The sequence below is a fragment of the Poromitra crassiceps genome (genome assembly GCF_964638095.1).
Source record: "Poromitra crassiceps genome assembly, chromosome: 9".
Taxonomy (NCBI): Eukaryota; Metazoa; Chordata; class Actinopteri; order Beryciformes; family Melamphaidae; genus Poromitra; species Poromitra crassiceps.
The window spans coordinates 13,893,334-13,919,848 of record NC_139630.1 but is presented as its reverse complement, the minus strand read 5'-3'; positions in this window follow the sequence as shown (position 1 = coordinate 13,919,848).

Genomic DNA, 26,515 nt, shown 5'->3' with positions numbered 1-26,515 from the left:
CAGTTAAATAGACTCACTCCACTTTACAGGTACGATACCATGTAAATACATATGAACTACAGTTAAACAGACTCACTCCACTTTATAGGTCCACTACCATGTAACTATATATGAACTACAGTTGAATAGACTCACTCCACTTTACAGGTCCAGTACCATGTAACTACATATGAACTACAGTTGAATAGACTCACTCCACTTTACAGGTCCGGTACCATGTAACTACATATGAACTACAGTTGAACAGACTCACTCCACTTTACAGGTCCGTTAAAATGTAACTACATATGAACTACAGTTGAACAGACTCACTCCATTTTACAGGTTCGTTACAATGTAACTACATATGAACATAATTTATAACTATTGGTAATTACTAGTATGGAATTACATTTGGTGTTCATGTGTAATTACAAATAGTTCAGGGTACCTGTAAAATAAAGCGTTACCCATCTTTTTTTTTACAATCAAATAGGCCCATAGGTTATAGGCCTACATATCTTTTCCAAATGCATTCACTTTATCTCCTTTATCTCCGCATGTCACAACAGAGGGAAAGCGCGCACTTCAGTTGGACTGGCATTTTTATTTAGCTACATAACCACAACAAGCACAATAGATGTATTTCGGCTTTGGAATATAATTTGTGTGGGATGTTTAAGGTGCGTCTGTGCGCACTTCTCAGTGACTTGTCTTTGCCACTAAACCACTCGATTTTTTTTACAATTTATTTCATCTTTGCATTTACAAACTGTAAGGCGATCATCACAATTGTATACAACGTCGACAAGCATGAACAGACACATGGCAGCACATTTACACATAATACAGGACAAACAGGGGGAAACACTAAAATGTAAAAATTTAAATAAATAAAACAAGATAGCTAGAGACTTGTTAAAGATAAGTAGAGGTCTTTGGCATAATTGGATTTCATCTTTGGCATAATTGGATTTCACGCTGGACTTAAAGATGGGTCAGGGTTGGCGTAGATTATTTGTGTAAGTTGTGTTGTTTACTTTTTAACCGTTTTGTTGTTTTGTTTTTTACATCACTACGTCTGGTGGGATACCTTTACAAGACGATACTGGGTGGTGAAACACGGATTGGATCGAGTAGATAGTCACTGGACAGGTTAGTCATGGTTTTAGTAGGCCTAGGGATTCTAATATGCAAGGTTTTATAGATGAGACCCCTGGTCACATTTATATTGATTCAACAGATTGGATTACTGGTTCAACACAAAATAGCTGATTCACACAATAAACAATCATCAATATATTTATGTGACAAATACTGTGGTGAAAGTGCTCACCGTGAGAGACTCCAAGCAGCACCATCAACAGTCCAATCACAGCTTCCATGTCTCTGTTCAGTCTCAGCTGAGCCAGGCGCCCGCTGCAGACGAACTGGCCAACTCTACCCTAAGAAAAGAGTAGCCGTGTAGAAGTGAGACGAAAAGGGAAGTTAAAAGAAAAGGCATTTTTCTGTCAGTTTTACGTATTTACAAACATGACCAATTAGCTAGAATGAATGGAGGAGAGGTGCGTATTATACTTCGTACCGAAAGAGGATTTGAGCAGGACAGCTGAGACTTCTAAGGTACATGTGCATATCGAGGGCTAGGAGCAATTTTGGGCCAATGAGTATTGAAAGCTCTCGGTGAGATCTTTTCAATGGCTAAAGGACACGCTAAAAGTGGCGGTTTTGTTTACTGCCAAAAGGATGTAACTGCACTTGTGCTTTCGACACAGCAAAACCCACTTTTGACATTGACCAAACCTGTGGACAGGGGATTGTAACAGCACCAATAGGTGAGCTCAAAATGCAAGCTGACGTAAGTAATGCTAGCAGGGAAGCATGACCACATCATTTTACTATCCTATACCGATATCCTAATTAATATTCTACATCAATGGGTGTCCTCATGGCTCACCTGGTAGCACGCGTACCACAGAGGCTCGGTCCTTTGCGCGGCCAGCGCGGGTTCGAATCCGACCCGAGGTCCTTTGCCACATGTCTCCCCACCTTTCCTGTCTGCCTACACTGTCCTCTCTAATAAAGGCAAAAATGCCTTTCTAAAATCTACATAAATAGATTAATGTAAATGTGTTAATATTGTCATGTGACCTGCACACATACAAACGTTATACTATTGCTATACTAGCATAAGACAAAAGTAGTAGTTTAGAATCAAAAATAGTTTCTTATGTCTATAAATGTTTATTAAAAAGGTTTTATGAAATACTTTGACATAAAAAATGTCAAAGATTCAAGATAATTTTAATAGTCATAGTGAGTAATATGCATTGAGCAGTATGCAGTGCAGGGATCAAATGTCTTTTAAAGGCCTTCGTGAAAGTTGCTGAGCCTTACTTCAACATAAAGTTATTCTTCTGGTATTTTATATTTCAGTGTTTTATTGAAGTGTAATTGCTAGATTTCTTCCCCCTGGGTGTCCTGAAAGTCACAGGTGGAGGTGCTCTGCCTCGACCCCACTTAGAAACCCCGTATCAGCCTCACTCATCCCTAACACCCTTGGTTTGGTGTTGGGGGTCCCTTTCCCTTCAGGTCATTAACCCAACCTTAGCTCCCATAGGCCTATAATCTGGAAAAGGCATATTCTCCCGAGAGAGAAGGTTAGTAATTTTACTTTGCTAGATTTTCGACCTATCCTTGTATAGACTTTATTTTAGCCAAGCTAGTTTAAAGTACAGGCCACCCTTGTGAGAGTATTGCCCCTGAAACGATCTCCTCTGTTAGTAGGCTTACCTTTTGGTCGCAGGCTCAGAGAAGAGGAGAGATAAAAATCAAAGATCGGTGCAGTCTTGGCTTTATTTTTCTGAGTTTTTATTGAAGCGAAGTCCACCAGACAACAAACCCTCTGAGAGAGTTTCTCTGTCTAACTAAAAGACGGGAAGTAGTCTCTGTATATCTGCAAGAGAAGAAGCAACACTTAAAAAAAAGTGTGAATTAGCTATCGCTGGCACCCGCCCAATAGAGAGGCAAAGTGGAACGTCACTTCCTGCTTCAGCATTGTACCAGAGATTTTCATCCGCCATTTATTTTCCCATAGACATTTCGTAAAATGCGTATAAAATAGTTGTACTTCGTCGAACCAAACGGTACAGTTAACGCTATAATCAGGTGAGACCATAGAACATTTCACTCGGACCAAAACTTATAAAAACAATATCGAAAAAATATTTTCTTTAAACCCGCATTTTTTAACGTTTTGGTCCCAGTGAAATGTTATGTGATCTCTACTGTTTCTAAATATATCTGTACCATTTCGTTTGAACCAGTAAAATTATTTTTAAACGCATTTTACGAAATGGGAATGGGAAAATGAATGGCGGAGGAAAATCTCTGGTACAGTGCTGAAGCAGGAAGTAAGCGGTCCCTTTGCCTCTCTATAGTTGTGAAAAACTGTGGCTGCCGTGGGCGGCTGACAGAGTGAGCTATAGCTGCTGATCAAAGCTAATAACCACCATGGGCTATAGCATGTGCAAAGACCAGACCCATGTACGTTGCAACATCAGGGCGCAGCAGCAGAGCTATGCCTCCACCATTTTGTATAATAATATCATAATAATATCATAAATGTACAGTATTCTACCTATTTAGTTATTCAATCTATGAAAAGATCTAAGCGGAAACATGTAAAACATGTTTGTAAACATTCATTCTGCATTTCATTACTTACGTAGTAAAAAAAAAAAAGTACTTACGTAAAAGTATCTCGGTCTTGTCTAAACGCACCTAGGGGATTGCTTCAAATTCGTTGTTCTTAAAACTTGTTTTGTGACAATGACAAATAAAGCTCATTCATTCATTTATTCACGTAACAAATACAGTACTTTGAAATCATGGGTTCAGATTTACAAATTCAATTTACTTATTTATTTATTTTAAGAAAAGAAAACATACATAATTGATGTCGAGCTACCGGCTGACACGGGCACGGTGGCTCAGTGGTAGAGCTGTCGCCTCACAGTCAGAAGGTCCTGAGTTCGATTCTCGCCTGGGACACTGTGGGCGCTGTGGTTGTGTTCCCCCCCATATCTTCAGTGCCTACTGCCCAGGTGGGGTATCTCGTCGTAAGGGCCTTTCTCTCTGTGTGGAGTTTGCATGTTCTCCCCGTGCTCCCCCAGGGGAGTTCCTCCGTATATAACCCCCCCACTAAAAACATGCAGAAGATCAGATCGTCATCGTCATCCGACCAGTGACGACAACATCCGAAGTTGGTCCCCGGGCGCTGTACGAGAAAGCGACCACTGCTCCTGGCCTGCCCCCCGGAGGAAAGGACATGACTGGATGGGTTAAATGCAGAGGACACTTTTCACCGGCCACCGTCAGCATGAGTGTGTTGTGGCCGCATGCATGTGTTGTAGTGTGTTGTGTGACAATAAAAGACGGGGCTTGTCCCGTTACGAGAGAGTATTTCCCTATCCCCATTTATCCTGTGCATGTTGATTACTCAGGTTTACGTTCAGGGGAAAATGTTACCAGTACTTTGTCGTCCCATTTGGCTTCTCTCTGACTCCCAGACTGTTCATCAAATATACGGAGACTCTAAGGGCCCCACTCAGGCGCAAGGTCATTCACTTGGCGACCTATCTGGACCACTGGCTAATACTGGCACAATCGAAACAAGAGGCGCTGACGCACACTCGTATTGTCGTAACACCAGTGTTGGGCAAGTTACTCTGGGAATGTAATTAGTTACTGATTACTCCTCCGTTATTCCTTGTGTGTGTACGTGTGTATGTGTGTGTGTGTGTGTGTGTGTGTGTGTGTGTGTGTGTGTGTGTATATATATATATATATATATATATATACTGTATATATGTGTGTGTAAGCAACGTTTTTTGTTTTTCTGCATAAATAAAGCCAAAAAACTGCATTCTGGCAGGAAACGAAGTAACTCAGCGTTATTTGGATTAGCAACTGTAATATAATTACTCGTTTGGAAATTGTAACGCCTTACATTACTTAGTTACTGAAAAAGTAATCAGATTATAATAATGTGTTACTAAGTAACGTGTCACTGCCCAACACTGCGTAACGCACCTAACCGACTTCGGTTTTATGACAAACGAGGAGAAGCTCGTCCCAATTCAGGAGATAGACTTTATGGGCCTATCCCTGCATTCCACCAGTTTCACAGCCCGCCTGTCGGCAGAGCATGCAAAGTCATTCAGAGGATGTCTCGGCCTCTTTCATCGTGGCAACGCGAGTTTCAAGACGTTCCAACGACTCCTGGGCCTGATGGCTTCTGCTATTGGAGTAATTAACTTCGGCCAGCTTCCCATGAGGGAATTCCAGCGCTGGGTGGTGCGCCATGGCGTGTGAAGCGAGGGTTTGTCCGGAGTGCGTAATGGCTGCTTCTTTCCTGACTTCTAAGTTTAACTAAGTTATCTTTATTTATCCCCATGGGGAAATTCATCCTCTGCATTTGACCCATCCTCTACTAGGAACCTTCCTAGAACTAGGAGCAGTGGGCAGCTGCAGTGCAGCGCCCGGGGACCAACTCCAGTTCTTTTGCCAGTGCCTTGGTCAGGGGCACTGACAGGAGTATTAACCCTAACATACATGTCTTTGACAGGAGTCTTAACCCTAACATACATGTCTTTGATAGTGGGAGGAAACCGGGTTAGAGCAGAATAGCAGCTAGGTCCTGTCCTTAACACTTTACTTGGATAGTCTGCCTACAGATAGTCTACAGAGTATTAGTAATGTTTCAACAGCTTATTAGTTGACATTCATCAATTCAACTTGGTCTGTAGATGTTTAGCAGATGATTTATAGAGTATATGTGACAATTCATGAACATATCTGCATTTTCATAATAAATTAGTTGAACTTGAACTATGCACTCAACCTATGCTTTACAGATGTTTCACGAATATTCAACAATTTTTAAACTATTAATATTTGTTGAACCTTCTATTTATCAGTGATCCTCAAAATAAATTAGTTGAACAAGAGCTATGCACTCAACCAATGCGTTGCAAAAAAGTGATTCTGGAATGTTCAACTTATATACGAATATTCAACAATTACTTCACCATTTAATTAATATTTGTCGAACATTCTAATGATCAACTAATGTTCAAGATTATATATACCAATGTTCAACAAAGTTTCAACAGCTTATTAGTGGGGGGATTCAACTTTTTCGCTGTGTCTGTCTTCAATGGCAGCGCTGAACCTCATCCGCTGTTCCGCTTCACTGGTACCACCAATGGTAGTCACTCTCTTGGCTGCTCAATACAGTTTACCTGAGTTTTCAGTTTTCCCCGTGTTTCCTTGCACCTGTAGGCTACATTAATCCTGTTTCTTCTGTGTTGAAGATTCTTCTCCTCTCTGCTGCACCGGTTGTCCATCAGCCCGTCTGCCTTCTCGGCCTGGATCACAAACTCCCCGTGACTTCCAGCTTCCATCCATCTTATCATTCACATCTCCCAAATGAGTAATTACTCTACTAAGGAACTAACAACTATAATCCTGAACTATACTCACAATGTGACCTTAACTAATGATTAACTAATGATTAACTAATATATTCACGCACTGACATTTATTAATCATTAACGAATGATTAACTACTCTACTCATGGAACTGACGGACTAATCAGTAACTAATGATTAACTACTATATTAACGAGCTGACATTTAGTAATCATTAAGTATTGATTAACTACTCTACTCAGGAACTTAGATACTAATCATTAACTAATAACTACCTACTCATTAACTATGATTAACTAGTGATTGACTAATGACAAATTATTCCTTAGCTACTCATTAACTAACTATTAGTTAATGATTAGTTTACTAGTAACTACTACAGTATTTGTGTACGTTATTGTAAAGTGTTACCCAATGATGTTCTGCTGTCTGTTCTGATAGTGATACAGGTAGAGTTAGATTTCAGCCCCTACAGGCCTTCGGCGCTAAAACGGGCCTTAAACGCAAAAAAACGTGCCTTGCGCCTGTTTTGGGACGATATCAATATGGCTTTACGCTGCCAAATGCGCTTTAGGCCGAATGGGCGTGGCGCAGTCCCAGAATGGGCCAAAGTGGGCGTGTCGGCGCTAAATACCGGCCTACTGATATCTTCCGACCTGCCGTAAATTTAGCGCCTTGCGCCTTTGAAAAGCAGGCCTATTCAGTGGGCCAGTTGCGCGGAGCGCTCCCCTCTGGCTCTCTCCCTCCCCTCTGGCTCTCTCCTCTGTCACCCTTCTCTGTGTCACTCTCTCCCTCTCTCCTACTGACAGGAGCAGGCATTGGTGTGCGTTTACCAGTTTATTGTGAAATAAATCCTTCCGTGTTGAGTTACTGTCACAAGCCTGTGTGACAACGCGTCCAGCCTGGGTAAAACAACTCCGTGTACCGCTTTGAGGCTGCAGGCAGTCTGACAGGCACAATACGACTGTCTCTCTCTGACTGCCTGTGAATGTCCCAGCATGCAATTGGGTACTCCATTTCGCTACTAAATAGCAACCAAATGAGGCGAAATAGATATAAAAGGTCGATCTAAAATAATGTGTAATGGTAACACAGCCTGCAATTGTAGAACATTTCAATATTGGACCAAATAAATCATCGAAATTAAAACACCACCCTAAGTGAAACATATATGTCCTCCTGGGCCTATATATATCCTTTGTCGATTTAACGTCATTTAGATAAGTGTTAGCGGAACGCGCTTCTACTGTCATGTGCTATACTGTGATGTCTGCTCCAATAACTTGGCCCTACTTCACATTTAGTTTAACAATAAAAACACATTTATGCAATGACTTTACATAATGTAGGCTATATTTATGTGCATCATTCTACCTGCAGCAGGGGAGAGAAAACGATATCGTTCTGAACAAACTTTCACCAATATAAAATTAATCTCATCATATAGGGATAGGCTATATTTTTCTAGCTGATGCCTTTAGAACATTCTTTTCACTTTGATCTTGCTATAGTGTAGCGTATTTACATGCTTGCAGTATTTAAACTGCAGTTAGATTGGTTTGAGAAGCATAATAATATGGAATAATAGCCTATAATGGGGACAGACAGACTAGATGAAGGGAGGGGGGGGGGGCAGAGCGTTTGGCTTTCGTCTGGTTTTGCGGGATCACTGGAATTGGAGCTAAAAAGGCAAGCATGCGATTCGTTTATTGCAGTTATCCAATGAGCATGACGGTGCATAATTTTATGCTTAAAAGGCGTGGTTGTAATGCTTTAGGCTGCGTGTAGCGCCAGCACGACGATATCAAGTGCGCTGGTCCACGCCCACTGATTTGCGCTGCGCCAGGCGCTCGGCCTAGAAACAGCGGCAATGCAACGATAGGGGCCTTCGTGTCATATTGGGCCCTATTCTCCCACAAGCCTTCGGCGCTAAAACGGGCCTTAAACGCAAAAAAACGTGCCTTGCGCCTGTTTTGGGACGATATCAATATGGCTTTACGCTGCCAAATGCGCTTTAGGCCGAATGGGCGTGGCGCAGTCCCAGAATGGGCCAGAGTGGGCGTGTCGTTCCGACCTGGCGTACATTTAGCGCTTTGCGCTTTTGAAAACCAGGCCTATTCAGAGTGCGCCAGTTGCGCGGAGCGCTCCCCTCTGGCTCTCTCCCTCCCCTCTGGCTCTCTCCTCTGTCACCCTTCTCTGTGTCACTCTCTCCCTCTCTCCTCAGTCTGCCAGGCACAATACCGACTGTCTCTGACTCCCTCGCTCAGAGTCCCATAGAAAAAATAAGCTGTAAGTTCACTGCAATGTGAATGTCCCAACATGCATTGTGTTTCTCCATTTCGCTACTAAATAGCAACCAAATGAGCCGAAAACCTATATTAAGGGAGGATCTAAATAATGTGTAATGGTAAGACAACCTCCAATTGTAGAACATTTCAATATTGGACCAAATAAAACATCGAAATGAAAACACCACCCTATATGTGAAACATATATGTCCTACTGGGGCTATAAATATCCCTTGTCGATTTAACGTGATTTAGATAAGTGACAGCGGAACGCGCTTCGGAAGCTTCTACTGTCATCTGCTATACTGTGATGTCCGCTCCAATAACTTGGCCCTACTCCACATTTAGTTTTACAATAAAAACACATTTATGCAATGACTTTACATAATGTAGGCTATATTTATGTGCATCATCCTTCCTGCAGCAGGCGAGAGAAAATGATATCTTTCTGGACAAACTTTCACCAATCTAATAGGCTATATTTTTCTAGCTGATGCATTTAGAACATTATTTTCACTTTGATCTTGCTATAGTGTAGCGTATTTACATGCTTGCAGTATTTAAACTGCAGTTAGATTGGTTTGAGAAGCATAATAATATGGAATAATAGCCTATAATGGAGACAGACAAGACTGGATGAAGGGAGGGGGGGGGGGGGAAGAGCGCTTGGCTTTCGTCTGGTTTTGCGGGACCAGTGGAATTGGAGCTAAAAAGGCAAGCGTGCGATTCGTTTATTGCAGTTATCCAATGAGCATGACGGTGCATAATTTTACGCTTAAAAGGCGTGGTTGTAATGCTTTAGGCTGCGTGTAGCGCCAGCACGATGATATCAAGTGCGCTGGTCCACGCCCACTGATTTGCGCTGCGCCAGGCGCTCGGCCTAGAAACAGCGCCGATGCAACGATAGGGGGCACTATGTTCAATATAGTATTGTATATATAAGGCAGGGGTTTTCAAAGTCTGCGACTGTGGGTCTCCAACAAAGTTGGGACTGCGGCATACTGTGAACACCTCTTAATGTGGTGCAACAGGAAGTCAAGAGGTGCGGTCGGCAGCGGAAGAAAATCCCTTTCTGCTCCCTGCAAGCTCTGCCATTGGCTCCAACCGACCGGCTCGTCCATTAATGCATTTATTTTCCGCTCCCTGTGTGTCGCTCTCAAATCCGTCCGGCGCTATGAAACAACAAGAACAACTCTAGCTCGTTGTTAGTAGCAAGTAGCAACTTGTTATACGTTGAAAATGGTAAGTTTTGACAACACACCAGTAACATTCACTTCATTTTGATCGGGTAAAGCACAGCATGCGTGCGAGCGCTGTTACACCCCTTTTGACGGAGTCTGCCGACAGATTTTCAATGCAAGTCGAAAGTCTGTCTCGAGCGATTATCTTATTGGCAATCAAGAGAGATGCATGTGTGTTCATCAGTGTCACTTGTAGCAAACTATGGATGAATAATTATGGAATTATCAATAATTAATTGATAACTCAGGTAATGGTACATTTGAGTAAAACTTTAGCATTTGTGTAATTATAGGGCACCACCTTTGTTTATTGCCACAAAGGAAGCAGTTATTTAATTTTCACTCAAATTAAGTGATGTAAAATCTTTTCAGCTGTCAGAAATTCCTCAATACCTTAATAAAACGAGTGATTCAACACACTTTTCTCTCATTAATCAAATGGAATTTATTCAAACAAAGGCACAGAATAGCATTCAATAAAAAATGGTATCAAAATCACACACATGTATTAAAGGCTTAAATTACCTCCTGAGTATAGGCTACAGAAGTAACACTTGGAATGAATAACGGGGAATGGATGAGTTAATTAACTAGGGTGAATAAGTTGCTAAAGGGAAATCTAATTTCTGAGTAGATTAGATGCATCAACACAATTACAGCGTACAGGCGAAGAGAGAGGCTCAGCTTAGGTTTCTCCCATGTCTCGTCGTGCAAACTTTTTGGTAAATGGTAAATGGACTTAATTTATATAGCGCTTTTATCCAAAGCGCTTTACAATGTGCCTACATTCACCCATTCACACACCGAGGGTGGCAGGCTGCCACGCAGGGTGCTGGCACAGCCATCGGGAGCAATTTGGGGTTCAGTGTCTTGCCGAAGGACAATTCGACATGCGGACTGGAGGAGCCGGGGATCGAACCACCAACCTTCTCATTAGTGGACAACCCGCTCTACCTCCTGAGACACAGCCGCCCCACTTTTTCACGTCAAGGACCCCTAAACTGACACAAATTAGATCACAGACCCCATCTGATAAGATGACCCCTAGGAACCCCCTCAAGGACCCCTGGAGGCCCCCGGATCCCACTTTGAGAACCACTACCCTAGGGAGATGGTCATTTCAGAATAGAGGAATATAATGTGATCTGATCATCAGGCATAATGTGGGAGTCCTATAATTTGATTAGCTTAAATTTATCCTATGTCTCTATCTGATATAACACTGGTTGCTATTTCCATTCCCCCTTTTCATTCAATCATGAGCATAAATGAGAATACAATGTAACAGTGACTACAATATTATCATCACCTCCTAAATTACTTTCAATAATACTGGGAAACACTCAACAAGGATTACTAAGCCTTAAAGTCATAGTAGAATGCACTCTTCATACCTCCATCTACAGACCAAAAAGATGGGTTAACTAGTATAAGAACTCTTAAATGTATAATTCCAAAGACATTTCTTAGATTTTGATTCTGTGTTGTTGTTAGCTTAGCTTCTAGCTATTAGCTAAATAATTATATTTACAACCATAATGAACCGTGATCTGACAGAAAAAGTGTCATTTAGAGAGCGCGTGCACTCCCGTCCATCATGCCCCACGCTGGCTGCAGGCTCTCGTTATAGCCTGTTTGAGGAGACTACTCGGAGCTCAAAATCTTCCGTGGGCATCCGAATGAAGCCAAACTATTTCGGTGAGTAAAACATCATATTTTAACCTGGAAATGAGGACCGTGGTGTAAAAAACCGAAATTCTCCTTTAAGCAATGTTGAAATCTTGCACCAGGAGGTACAAATAAAAACGCCATCCAATAAAACATCACCGATTTTTGAACACTGCCTCCTCTCCGTTTGCACTTTTAAATGATCCCTCCCCGCATTATGATCAGACCCAACATCCTGTTTCAACAGGAAATAGAACATCTTATACAAATAGAAATACATTTGCTTAACACTTTATAATAACTGCACACTATTAAGCATTAGTGAAGTATTAGTAAATACTAAATCATTTCTAAAGCATTGTTCATGCATTACTAAGCATTAGTGAGTAATTCAAAAACAGTTATAAATGTTTTATTCCTGATTAATAAAACAATCTATAATGTATTTAACAATTGCATTTAATCTAATTTATAAATGCTTTGTAAGGCATAGATAGTCCTCACTTTAGATGAGGTCACAAAATATTTGAAGGGGGAACTAAACCACCAGAATTCTGGCAGATCTGCATCTACTTTGGATTTAAATATATATATATAATCAAGAGTCTCAACCTGGGGTAGAGCTGACTCACTCACCCAGAGCTGATTCTGGGTGGGAAAGAGGTTCTTGATGATGTAAGCGGAACCAAAGATCAGCCTCTTGGCAGACCCATCTGCAAAAGTGAGTTTCAAACCCTAGAGGGCACTATCGCTGCATGAAAATTATACACTATGTCGAATTCTAACTATTTACTCTCAAATGTGGAGATTTTGCACAGAATCCTTCAACAACACTACTCAAAAGCCATATACATTAAAGCTGATGATGTTTAAAGCTAATGTGTTTAGTTACTCTTTAACACATTCACTGCCAGCCGTTTTTCAATACTGTAGTTAGCTTCTGCCAGAGGTTTTTTTTGAGGATTCTGGCTCATTTTACAAGAGCCGAGGATTCTTTTCTGCTTGGACTTTGTGAACACAAAGTTCACAAAAGTACTAATAGAATGTGTGCTTTCTCTGTCTAAAAGAGTTAGTTTGTAGAGTTAGTAGATATGTAGATATTAGCCGTTGAGTACAGCATGGTTTCAGAGATTTTCAGAGAGTTTTGAGATAAATGGATTATTTTTAGAACCACCTCACGTGCCTGTGATTATGGGTGCCCTTGGGCAAGTCTGTATACTGTATTGTGTTTGTGTGTGTGTGTGTGTGTGTGTGTGTGTGTGTGTGTGTGTGTGTGTGTGTGTGTGTGTGTGTCTCCAAACTCCTCCCTCCTGAGGCGTACTCCGCTCTCGGTGTGCTGCTGCTGCTGCTGCTGCTCGTCTGTGCGGCGCGGCCGCTCTCGGGCGAGTCTGGATTACTGTAAAACGGGCTCGTTCGTTTCTTGGGGTGTGGTTGAGAGCTTTGATGAAGCTTTTGCGATTCTGGTCTTATTTATGCTCAAAGGTACTTGTAGAAAAGGGCCCATAATGGCCCACCGTCAAGCCTGTTCTTGGGGCAGTCGATGCCCACCAGCTGGCGCGCCACGACGTAATGACGATGACATCATCAACAATGACACCGATGATGTCATAGCATAGAGCTCACCTGTGAGGTCATCGGCAATGTCAGACATAACATCGATGATGTCATAGCTCCCTAGAACGTTGTGACATCACCAATGACGTGATGTCATACACCGACCAGCGAGCATATAAGCCACAACTGGGATATTAACTTTAAGGCGACTCACTTCTAGGCTTGACTAACCTCATCCAAGAGATTCCAGCTTGACTAACCTCATCCAAGAGATTCCAGCTTGATTCCAGAGATTCCCCTTTCCTTCACGATGTCAACCATTAGCACAACTAAATCCGGACCCGAACTGAATCCTGGCCATCTTCCAACCGGCCAGGCCCTGGCGCCTGATTGCCTTACACCCAGTCATCCCAGTGGTATTTCAACCGCGTCCCAGGACCGACATGTCGGTCCCTATCTCCATCTCCGTGATTCTGACCGATCAGAGCGCGTGAGCCCTCATCCACGATCCAGCACACTTCACGAGGCAAGCCCAAACGCTTTGCCTCCAGCAAGCCAACAAGCTTCGCTACAATTTGATCCTTCGAGCCGGATCCACAAGTCCTCTGACCCACAAGCTTCGATACAATTTGGTCCTTCGAGCGGATCAGAGGACTTGCGACGCTCAGAGATGGAGCAGGAGTCAGGTGAGCTCGCTCTGGTCACGGCACCTCACCGACCAGAAGAGCAACCCTTCCCCCACCAGATCGAATCTGGATACCGCAGAGTATCCAGGGTTCGGAGTAGTACTAAAGGGCCAGACCCCCTACACTCCCACCAGAAGATCCACCAGGGGCAGGAACTCATCCGCAGCCACCACCGACTCCCTGCTCAGGCAGACCATGCAAGGGCCGATCTCCTAGCTCGAGAAAAGGCTAAGTTTGACGCTACGATCGTGCGTCAAAGGGAGACCAACCAGGACATCACTGAATACAGCCCCCAGGAAAACCGATTCCGTGCTCGGGTAGCACAACATGAGGCAGATCTAGCCCAGGCAGATCTAGCCCAGGTAAGGGTTGAGTTTAAGGCAGATGAAGCTGCAGATAACCTTATGGAGCTCCTATTGATCAAGTTCAGAGCCCTACCGGCCTCTGGCCACGTTATCGCTAGGAGGAAGGCACAGCAACCAACATTACATGAAGAGATCCTAAGGATGGAAGCCGTAATGGCGCAGGTCTGTGCTAGGATCCAGGCCGAGGCCCTCCAAGCTACAGAGCAGATAACCCTGAGCCAAGCTGAGCAGGAGCCCCGGAGGGCGCCACCCACTTCACCGGTGGCCACACCCCGGCTGAACATTTCACCCGTGCCCCGCACCTCCCAAGACCAGGGTCAGGTCAGCACGGCGGCTCCAGAGCCAAAGACCCAAACTACGGAACCCACTGCTCCAGTGCCAATGCCACCAACACTCCCACCTAGGACAGAGATCGCCGACCCTGAGCATACCATAGAGTGCAACGGGGCGGCCAAGCCCGCCACCGGGATACACCAGACTCAGGGAGGCATGGCGAACACTGAGACCAACAGCACAGGGCACAGCCAGCCAGACGGCGTCAATCGTTCCCACAAGATAGCTGGACACGACAGCTGGGACCCCCCCAGAGGGCGGGACCAGCCATCTCAATTACCTATTCCCAGAATTCACCTCCTGGCCCTGCCCGGGCTCATGGAGACAACTCCAGCCAAGGCCTCTAGGGAGGCCAAGAAGTCAGAGCAAGTGGACATGCCTTTGAGGACGGCGAGGCAGGAGCCCCAGATGCTTCACGGGGCGGCCGTCTCCCTCATCGTCTCGCCGGCAATTCGCCCAGAGCAGACCTATGCCACACCGGCGATCCACGGGGCGGCCAATGAGGCACTAGGGGCAGAGACCTCCCTCCAACGAGGGCAGACAAATGGCTTCCGCACCGACCCTACGCCGCTGAGGTTCCTTGACTGGAAACTCAAGCCACCAGAACCAGAGGCTCCTCACTACCGCAGTAGCTGGGTAGACCCCCGGCTCCTGAGCGGCTCACGCGCTGACCTCACGCCGCTGAGTTTCCTCAACTGGAAACTCAAGCCCCCAGAGGCCACTACAGCTCACTACAGCAGTAGGATCCCACACACATCCTGGCCAACGAGGACGGTCACCAAATCTTGGCTCTTGTGATGTACGGGACTGGACAACGGCGTGCGGCCGGTGGCCAGGCGGACCACAGCCCCCCTCACTCCCAGAATAATCAACCAAGCCCTGCCTATACCAGGTGGGACTAGAGGGCCATTCCGGCCATTTCTGGAAGAATACAGATTCCCCACAGGAATCTGGGAGCGGCTGTAGAAAAGGGCCCATAATGGCCCACCGTCAAGCCTGTTCTTGGGGCAGTCGATGCCCACCAGCTGGCGCGCCACGACGTAATGACGATGACATCATCAACAATGACACCGATGATGTCATAGCATAGAGCTCACCTGTGAGGTCATCGGCAATGTCAGACATAACATCGATGATGTCATAGCTCCCTAGAACGTTGTGACATCACCAATGACGTGATGTCATACACCGACCAGCGAGCATATAAGCCACAACTGGGATATTAACTTTAAGGCGACTCACTTCTAGGCTTGACTAACCTCATCCAAGAGATTCCAGCTTGACTAACCTCATCCAAGAGATTCCAGCTTGATTCCAGAGATTCCCCTTTCCTTCACGATGTCAACCATTAGCACAACTAAATCCGGACCCGAACTGAATCCTGGCCATCTTCCAACCGGCCAGGCCCTGGCGCCTGATTGCCTTACACCCAGTCATCCCAGTGGTATTTCAACCGCGTCCCAGGACCGACATGTCGGTCCCTATCTCCATCTCCGTGATTCTGACCGATCAGAGCGCGTGAGCCCTCATCCACGATCCAGCACACTTCACGAGGCAAGCCCAAACGCTTTGCCTCCAGCAAGCCAACAAGCTTCGCTACAGTACTCGAGTGTGTGTGTGTGCGCGCGTGTGTGTGTGTGTGTGTGTGTGTGTGTGTGTGTGTGTGTGTGTGTGTGTGAAATCGAAAGCGTTTTCGCCAAGCCATTTCCTTGAGAATGGCTTCCTCCCGCGGCTGTTTTTGGTTGGCTTTCTCTCTGTCGGGAGAGCACTGTCGCCACTTAGTTGGTCGGTAAAATAGATTATACACATTCAATACCTCCAATATTTTTATAGGAGACGTGGGGGCCATTGATCCACGTAGCACCGTCAAAAAAAAAAAAAAAAAATTTTGACGTCTTAACTCGTCATTGGCAGTGAACCGTTGGATTGTGTTTGACGAGTCAACTCGCCATTGGCAGTGAACGTGTTAACTAATAACTACTAACTAACTTAATTACATGTGGTGTGTCTATCTGAAATCTGATTGGCCACCCCAGGTGCCACCCCAAAATCCTGAGGTCGCCGGCGTTCGCGGCCATTTAGTCCATTTTGTAAAATGCTTATAAAATAGTTTTACTTCGTCAAACCAAACGGTTCAGCTAACGCTATAATCGGGAGAGACCATAGAACATTTCACTCAGACCAACAAAAAAACAACATAAAAAAAACAACCCACATTTTTTTATGTTTTGGTCCCAGTGAAATGTTATGCGATCTCCCCTGTTTCTAAATATATCTGTACCATTTGGTTTGAACCAGTAAAACTATTTTTATAAGCATTTTACAAAATCTGTATGGGAAAATAAATGGCGGATGAAAATCTCTGGTACAGTGCTGAAGCAGGAAGTAGGCGGTCCTTTTTGCCTCTCTATGGGTTCCCACGCGTCTCCCCTTTACAGAGAAGGTAGCATTTTTCAAAGCCTTGGCAGGTATGCATTTACATTAAAAAGGTTTTAATTTTCAATTGTGTAATTAAGCGATATTTTGTGGAAAATATATCAGGGTTAGGGTTAGCGTCCCACGAGTGCCAAGTATCATGATATTTTATTATATAAATTGTCAGGTGCTTGCAATATTTGCAATATTGGCAGGACAATTTTGATGAACAGACTGGAAACTTTATCCCAGATAAAACAGATGTTGACAAAGGTTTTTCCTTTGTGGACATATCTCGCAAAATATTGTAAAAAAAAATATCGCAATAATATTTGTGACTTAAGTATCAGCGTATCGTGGGGACTCTGGTGATTCCCACCACCACTATTTAGCCTGTCTGGCAGTAGAGTATAACTGGTCCTGATCCATGGTGGCTGGATTGAGGCTCTGGTAGGTGGAGTCTGGTTCGGATCTGGAGGCTGGAGCAGACTTCTTATTGGTGGGAATCTGCAACAAACAGTGTTAAGTTTAGCAAAGTGACAAGACATTCAACAAAGTTGATCAAGTTTACTTCAAGACATGACAGCACACCTCAAATACAGTGGGAGCCATGGAAACAGTGCATCTTGCGTGTACCCTACATCTGCCCTGCATTGATTGACAAGGCTCTTGTCAAAGGATGGCATGCAACTAGAGAGGTGCGTGCGTGGGAATGCAGTGTAAGCAATTCCTATAGTGAAGGCTGTGATTCATGTTATTTTCTGGATACCGTACTGTATGCTTTTATTTTGAAGGCTGGCAATGAGAGTGTTGTGTTGTGTTGATGGCGGAGCACCTGTAAGTAAAATAAGGCATTGCTTTTCTTTAAAGTAATGTGTAATGTGTAATATATTACTTTTTTGAGTAACGACCCCCAACACTGGGTGTAAGTGAACAGCCCTCGCTGCATCTCTAATTTTCGTTCCTGTGAGATTTGCGTTGGGTCCCGCGGGACCCGCGGCAGTCCCATCCCGTTGCACCCCTCTACATGGACCCGCGGCAGTCCCATCCCGTTGCACCCCTCTACATGGACCCGCGGCAGTCCCATCCCGTTGCACCCCTCTACATGCAACCTTATTCCCCATTGCTTGGAACCAAAACCACTGAAGGAAGCCACTACTAGGGAGATAGTCATGGCAGCTTAGACCAGCTCAAGATGGTTGTGTTGACAGTTGATGAGATCTCACAGTTGGAAACCCTCTGCAGGTGAAGGCTAATTTGCTCTTGGCTGCCCCCCTCAGGTGAGGCGTAGCCTACAGGCTAAGGGGTAAAACGCATGTGACACTGAGATACCTGCCAGGTTCCCAACAATGTGAATGCTCTGACCACCCTTCAACAAGGAAGACCACCATGAGGAGGACGTTGTATCACCATACAGTGGCAGACATCTTGAATTGGTGCTCCTAGCCAGATCCCAGCCAGCTACCATGCAAACAACTCAACTTTGTTGCACTCAACTTTGTAATGAACTTTGCTTTAACCAATGTTACGTTCCTTGTGCCCAGTTATCTCAATAATGACATTCATGCTCGTAGCTTCTATATCTCGGGGTTAAACTGGTACTACTGGTTCCGTAACATGAGAAAGAACAGGGATAGCAAATAAGAGTAGATAAGAAGCATGTCTGATTTTGACGTCACCTGTCTGAGAGTAGAGAGTGACTGGTCCTGATCCATGCTGGCTGGACTGGGGTTCTGGTAGGTGGAATCTGGATTGGATTTGGAGGCTGGAGCATAGTTCGCATAGATGGGAATCTGTAACAAACAATGTTAATTTTAGCAAGGTGACAAGACATGCCAGTACACCTCAAATACAGTGGTAACCATGGAAACAGTCTCTAAGTCTAACACTCTAACTTGCATGTGTCTTACATCTGTTCTGTATTAACTCTACACACTAACTATTTATATTACACACATTTTAAAGGATTTCACCTTTTCCAAAATTTGATTGACGAGGCTCTTGCCAAAGAGGAAAAGAGGGGGGACATCAGGAAAACAATAATAATAAATATAGCCGCAAGTGGCAATACCAGGGGTTCAAGCCTATTGCCCCTGAAGGGGCTTGAATATCTGTCATATCTGTCATTGGGCCAAGTTTCAGGGATTGGCCCAGTGGTATGATGATGTCAAGCTAATTGCCCACGAGCGGGCTTGAATATCTGTCATTGAGCCAAGTTCCAGGGGTGGTACCTTCAGGGGTAACCATCCAGTGGTATGGATGGTTAAAAAACAGGAAATGAGGTGTTGGTAATATCGCCAACTTTGGTAGATTGGTGTAATGTTTTGTTTCTGAGTAGTGGGTGAGTTTTCTAGCCTAGGTGCAAAATTTGGTTAGTTAACCAAATTTTCTGAGATATACACAGTTTTACGGAAGGAAAAGAATAATAATAATAAATGATAATAATAAAGAAACAAATTACTCTGCAGTAGGCACGGCTTTTTATCGGATCCGCTTGATCGGAAGGCGGTATAAATAGAACATCCGCTGGACGCAGTCGTTTTTACCCCTTGAGAACGACGATCAGTGCTTCCCACAGGCTGAAAACTTTCTTAACGGTTAATTACTTTAAATTGTCTTGACATTGTCTCCAACGGAACCCAACTGATTATGCCAACTGAAAAAGGTATGTATAATCGCACTCCATGCATTCCAAGCATTCCACCGAAAACTAAAAATTATCAACATAATTTGTGGCAGGCAGCAGTGGCTGATCAGCAGCAGTAATGTGGTTAGTGCAGAACTGGAGAAGGCGGACAGCAGTCGGTAACCATATCACACTGGCCAGGAGCTCCGGGAACCCCCTCGCCTCCACCTCACCAAGCCCACTGTGGTGCACCGCTCCCCGGGGAGGCGGGCTGGCCCGGTGAGGTGGTCTCACCAAGCCCGTGGTGCAGCGCTCCCAGGGGAGGCAGGCCAGTGAGGTGGTCTCACCAAGCCCACTGTGGTGCACCGCTCCCTGGAGAGAGGAGCCGGTGAGGTCGCCTCACCAAGCCCACTGTGGTGCACCGCTCCCTGGGGAGAGGAGCCTGCAGCCTGACAGTCAGTTCACTGTATGGTTTAAGTGTCCAGGTGGCCTGCAGTCTGTCAGTCAGTTCACTGTATGGTTTAAGTGTCCAGGTGGCCTGCAGCCTGACAGTCAGTTCACTGTACTGGTTTAAGTGTCCAGGTGGCCTGCAGCCTGACAGCCAGTTCACTGTATGGTTTAAGTGTCCAGGTGGCCTGCAGCCAGTTCACTGTATGGTTTAAGTGTCCAGGTGGCCTGCAGCCTGACAGCCAGCTCACTGTATGGTTTAAGTGTCCAGGTGGCCTGCAGACTGACAGTCAGTTCACTGTATGGTTTAAGTGTCCAGGTGGCCTGCAGCCTGACAGTCAGTTCACTGTATGGTTTAAGTGTCCAGGTGGCCTGCAGCCTGACAGTCAGTTCACTGTATGGTTTAAGTGTCCAGGTGGCCTGCAGCCTGACAGTCAGTTCACTGTATGGTTTAAGTGTCCAGGTGGCCTGCAGCCTGACAGTCAGTTCACTGTACTGGTTTAAGTGTCCAGGTGGCCTGCAGCCTGACAGTCAGTTCACTGTATGGTTTAAGTGTCCACATGGCCTGCAGCCTGACAGTCAGTTCACTGTATGGTTTAAGTGTCCAGGTGGCCTGCAGACTGACAGTCAGTTCACTGTACTGGTTTAAGTGTCCAGGTGGCCTGCAACCTGTGACAGTCAGTTCACTGTATGGTTTAAGTGTCCAGGTGGCCTGCAGCCTGACAGTCAGTTCACTTTATGGTTTAAGTGTCCAGGTGGCCTGCAGCCTGACAGTCAGTTCACTGTATGGTTTAAGTGTCCAGGTGGCCGGCAGCCTGACAGTCAGTTCACTGTATGGTTTAAGTGTCCAGGTGGCCTGCAGCCTGACAGTCAGTTCACTGTATGGTTTGAGTGTCCAGCTGGCCTGCAGCCTGACAGTCAGTTCACTGTACTGGTTTAAGTGTCCAGGTGGCCTGCAGCCTGACAGTCAGTTCACTGTATGGTTCAAGTGTCCAGGTGGCCTGCAGCCTGACAGTCAGTTCACCGTACTGGTTTAAGTGTCCAGGTGGCCTGCAGCCTGACAGTCAGTTCACTGTATGGTTTAAGTGTCCAGGTGGCCTGCAGCCTGCCAGTCAGTTCACTGTATGGTTTAAGTGTCCAGGTGGCCTGCAGCCTGACAGTCAGTTCACTGTATGGTTTAAGTGTCCAGGTGGCCTGCAGCCTGACAGTCAGTTCACTGTATGGTTTAAGTGTCCAGGTGGCCTGCAGACTGACAGTCAGTTCACTGTATGGTTTAAGTGCCCAGCTGGCCTGCAGCCTGACAGTCAGTTCACTGTACTCGTTTAGGTGTCCAGGTGGCCTGCAGCCTGACAGTCAGTTCACTGTATGGTTTAAGTGTCCAGGTGGCCTGCAGCCTGACAGTCAGTTCACTGTACTGGTTTAAGTGTCCAGGTGGCCTGCAGCCTGACAGTCAGTTCACTGTACTGGTTTAAGTGTCCAGGTGGCCTGCAGCCTGACAGTCAGTTCACTGTATGGTTTAAGTGTCCAGGTGGCCTGCAGCCTGACAGTCAGTTCACTGTACTGGTTTAAGTGTCCAGGTGGCCTGCAGCCTGACAGTCAGTTCACTGTATGGTTTAAGTGTCCAGGTGGCCTGCAGCCTGACAGTCAGTTCACTGTACTGGTTTAAGTGTCCAACTGGCCTGCAGCCTGACAGTCAGTTCACTGTACTGGTTTAAGTGTCCAGGTGGCCTGCAGCCTGACAGTCGGTTCACTGTATGGTTTAAGTGTCCAGGTGGCCTGCAGCCTGTCAGTCAGTTCACTGTATGGTTTAAGTGTCCAGGTGGCCTGCAGCCTGACAGTCAGTTCACTGTATGGTTTAAGTGTCCAGGTGGCCTGGAGCCTGACAGTCAGTTCACTGTATGGTTTAAGTGTCCAGGTGGCCTGCAGCCTGACAGTCAGTTCACTGTATGGTTTAAGTGTCCAGGTGGTCTGCAGCTTGTCAGTCAGTTCACTGTATGGTTTAAGTGTCCAGGTGGCCTGCAGCCTGACAGTCAGTTCACTGTATGGTTTAAGTGTCCAGGTGGCCTGCAGCCTGTCAGTCAGTTCACTGTATGGTTTAAGTGTCCAGGTGGCCTGCAGCCTGTCAGTCAGTTCACTGTATGGTTTAAGTGTCCAGGTGGCCTGCAGACTGTGACAGTCAGTTCACTGTATGGTTTAAGTGTCCAGGTGGCCTGCAGCCTGACAGTCAGTTCACTGTATGCTTTAAGTGTCCAGGTGGCCTGCAGCCTGACAGTCAGTTCACTGTATGGTTTGAGTGTCCAGCTGGCCTGCAGCCTGACAGTCAGTTCACTGTACTGGTTTAAGTGTCCAGGTGGCCTGCAGCCTGACAGTCAGTTCACTGTATGGTTCAAGTGTCCAGGTGGCCTGCAGCCTGACAGTCAGTTCACCGTACTGGTTTAAGTGTCCAGGTGGCCTGCAGCCTGACAGTCAGTTCACTGTATGGTTTAAGTGTCCAGGTGGCCTGCAGCCTGCCAGTCAGTTCACTGTATGGTTTAAGTGTCCAGGTGGCCTGCAGCCTGACAGTCAGTTCACTGTATGGTTTAAGTGTCCAGGTGGCCTGCAGCCTGACAGTCAGTTCACTGTATGGTTTAAGTGTCCAGGTGGCCTGCAGACTGACAGTCAGTTCACTGTATGGTTTAAGTGCCCAGCTGGCCTGCAGCCTGACAGTCAGTTCACTGTACTCGTTTAGGTGTCCAGGTGGCCTGCAGCCTGACAGTCAGTTCACTGTATGGTTTAAGTGTCCAGGTGGCCTGCAGCCTGACAGTCAGTTCACTGTACTGGTTTAAGTGTCCAGGTGGCCTGCAGCCTGACAGTCAGTTCACTGTACTGGTTTAAGTGTCCAGGTGGCCTGCAGCCTGACAGTCAGTTCACTGTATGGTTTAAGTGTCCAGGTGGCCTGCAGCCTGACAGTCAGTTCACTGTACTGGTTTAAGTGTCCAGGTGGCCTGCAGCCTGACAGTCAGTTCACTGTATGGTTTAAGTGTCCAGGTGGCCTGCAGCCTGACAGTCAGTTCACTGTACTGGTTTAAGTGTCCAACTGGCCTGCAGCCTGACAGTCAGTTCACTGTACTGGTTTAAGTGTCCAGGTGGCCTGCAGCCTGACAGTCGGTTCACTGTATGGTTTAAGTGTCCAGGTGGCCTGCAGCCTGTCAGTCAGTTCACTGTATGGTTTAAGTGTCCAGGTGGCCTGCAGCCTGACAGTCAGTTCACTGTATGGTTTAAGTGTCCAGGTGGCCTGGAGCCTGACAGTCAGTTCACTGTATGGTTTAAGTGTCCAGGTGGCCTGCAGCCTGACAGTCAGTTCACTGTATGGTTTAAGTGTCCAGGTGGTCTGCAGCTTGTCAGTCAGTTCACTGTATGGTTTAAGTGTCCAGGTGGCCTGCAGCCTGACAGTCAGTTCACTGTATGGTTTAAGTGTCCAGGTGGCCTGCAGCCTGTCAGTCAGTTCACTGTATGGTTTAAGTGTCCAGGTGGCCTGCAGCCTGTCAGTCAGTTCACTGTATGGTTTAAGTGTCCAGGTGGCCTGCAGACTGTGACAGTCAGTTCACTGTATGGTTTAAGTGTCCAGGTGGCCTGCAGCCTGACAGTCAGTTCACTGTATGCTTTAAGTGTCCAGGTGGCCTGCAGCCTGTCAGTCAGTTCACTGTATGGTTTAAGTGTCCAGGTGGCCTGCAGCCTGACAGTCAGTTCACTGTATGGTTTAAGTGTCCAGGTGGCCTGCAGCCTGACAGTCAGTTCACTGTATGGTTTAAGTGTCCAGGTGGCCTGCAGCCTGTGACAGTCAGTTCACTGTATGGTGTAAGTGTCCAGGTGGCCTGCAGCCTGTGACAGTCAGTTCACTGTACTGGTTTAAGTGTCCAGGTGGCCTGCAGCCTGTGACAGTCAGTTCACTGTATGGTTTAAGTGTCCAGGTGGCCTGCAGCCTGACAGTCAGTTCACTGTATGGTTTAAGTGTCCAGGCGGCCTGCAGCCTGACAGTCAGTTCACTGTACTGGTTTAAGTGTCCAGGTGGCCTGCAGCCTGACAGTCAGTTCACTGTATGGTTTAAGTGTCCAGGTGGCCTGCAGCCTGACAGTCAGTTCACTGTACTGGTTTAAGTGTCCAGGTAGCCTGCAGCCTGTCAGTCAGTTCACTGTATGGTTTAAGTGTCCAGGTGGCCTGCAGCCTGTGACAGTCAGTTCACTGTATGGTTTAAGTGTCCAGGTGGCCTGCAGCCTGTCAGTCAGTTCACTGTATGGTTTAAGTGTCCAGGTGGCCTGCAGCCTGACAGTCAGTTTATCCACTGACACACCCACTCTGGGGGAGCAGCTATAATGGGTTGGGAGGCGAGGTGAAAGTGTTAATGGCCTATTTTTACCATTTAACACAATGCTGTTAGCCTGGGTTTAAAAAAACCTGCATATAAGTGGTAAATTTGATGTAAAAAAGAATAGGTATGCAATAGAGTAGTAGCCATGGAAACAGGGGAAGTGGGGTGGGGGGCTACTTCATGCTCTGGCAGTCCTCTTACATTAGAAAGGTATGCAAACATCATAGCTACAATCTGTGAATGAAAATATCATGGAAAATGGAAATTTGCAGTTTTAGATGCTTTCACTGATAATCTGATACTTCACTTTCAGAGGAAACAATCACTAAATTTTTCGTTGTGTCATGTAATTACAGTTGGTTTGGCGAGTGCTACCAAGTTTTTTTTACAGTGTTAGAAACCATGGTGGAAACAATGGCAGTGACAACAAACCCAAAGAAAAAACTCACCTGCAAGTTTCTGCTATCTGAGTTTCCCCTGGGGTTCGAACCTGTGGACATACAGTATAATGTTTTTTAGAAAAAGAAGGTTGCGCTTCAACAATGGGTTTTTCAGTGGAGTGCCAAACCCAAAATCCAAAATATGTTCAAAAAAGGCTGAAAGGGTAGCACATCTCAGTTTTCAAAGTCAAGGAGGACAAAATACTCACATTTCACTTGATTTATTGGCTCACATCACACAAACACAAAACGCTTACGCGTTTCGGCAAAGAGCCTTCTTCAGAGCGTTTGAAATAAGAAAAAAATCTATCTCAAACCCGCACGTGCACAATTGGCCGTGTTGTAACCTACCCGGACTTCTCTTTTGATCAAGATTATTAAAGAACAATGGCATTTAAAAGTCGGCCATGAGCATGAGAGGTCACTTCAGTGTACAAGCCTGTGGTAGACAGACGGTTGTAGACAGACAGTTTTGGCCCCTGCAGTTTCTAGTGGCAGTCATGTTAACCCCACAAGGTATCGGCGTGATCGAGTGCCACGCTCTGAAGAAGGCTCTTTGCCGAAACGCGTAAATGTGAGTATTTTGTCTTCCTTGACTTTGAAAACTGAGATGTGCTACCCTTTCAGCCTTTTTTGAACAGTATAATGTTTGTTTGTGCGTGTGTGTGTGCGTGTGTGCATGTGCGCGCGCTCGGCATGTGTGTTTGTGCATGCCTGCATGTGCGCGTGTGTGAGTGTGTAACTCACCATCATGTTCCCTCTTCATCTTCCACTTGTAGAGCAGCAGCAGACTGATGGTCAGCAGCACCACCACCACCGTTACACAAACAATCCACACCCAAAAGTCAGGGCGAGGGACTTAGAGGGAGAGAGGAGAGAGAGGATATTATTATTGTATTATTTTTACTTTTGTTGGGCCCTGGATTCCACTGAGAGTATTTTCTGACAGAGACAGAGAGCGAAACTCCAACCCGCACGTCTTCACATTCCACTAGTTGGTCAACTAGTCGAACCCATCATAAAACAGCAGGGGGGCGAGCCAACTTCTTTGGTATCAAAAGGTAACAAGAGAATGCCAGCCAATGATCAAACGTGATTGGCTAATCAACAACAAAGACACCCCCTGACAGACACTGTACTCAGGGGAAGAAGGAACTAGAATTTAGTTATATGCAGCTGCTGTTGCAAACAGGACGTACATCCACAGAGAGTGGGAGCAGACACCCCCCTCTCTTGTGAGCGCAGAGTTAGCATTAGCAACCATCAGGCTAAGCTAACCAGCTAAAAAGCTAATCTGAATTAGCTACTCCGGAGGTCCACCATCTACCCTCTCCGGTCCCACCTGAAGACCGGGGACCGCACCGCCGCCTCCCCCTTGCCGACTGAAGCTCTCTCTGCTTGGCCAGACATGCGGACCGCACCTCTCCTGTCCACCTCCCACCTCGACACTGACGTCTCGGCTCGTGCCCGAGTGAGACAGCCGCACCGAACTACCTACGCGCGTACAGATACCCCAAGTGTTGTACAACACCAAGTAAGAGGCTCATTTAGTATCGTTCGGGCGGACAGGTTGTTTAGCGTTAGAAGTAATTTGATACTGTGAAGTGATTTAATAATGTGAAGTGATTGG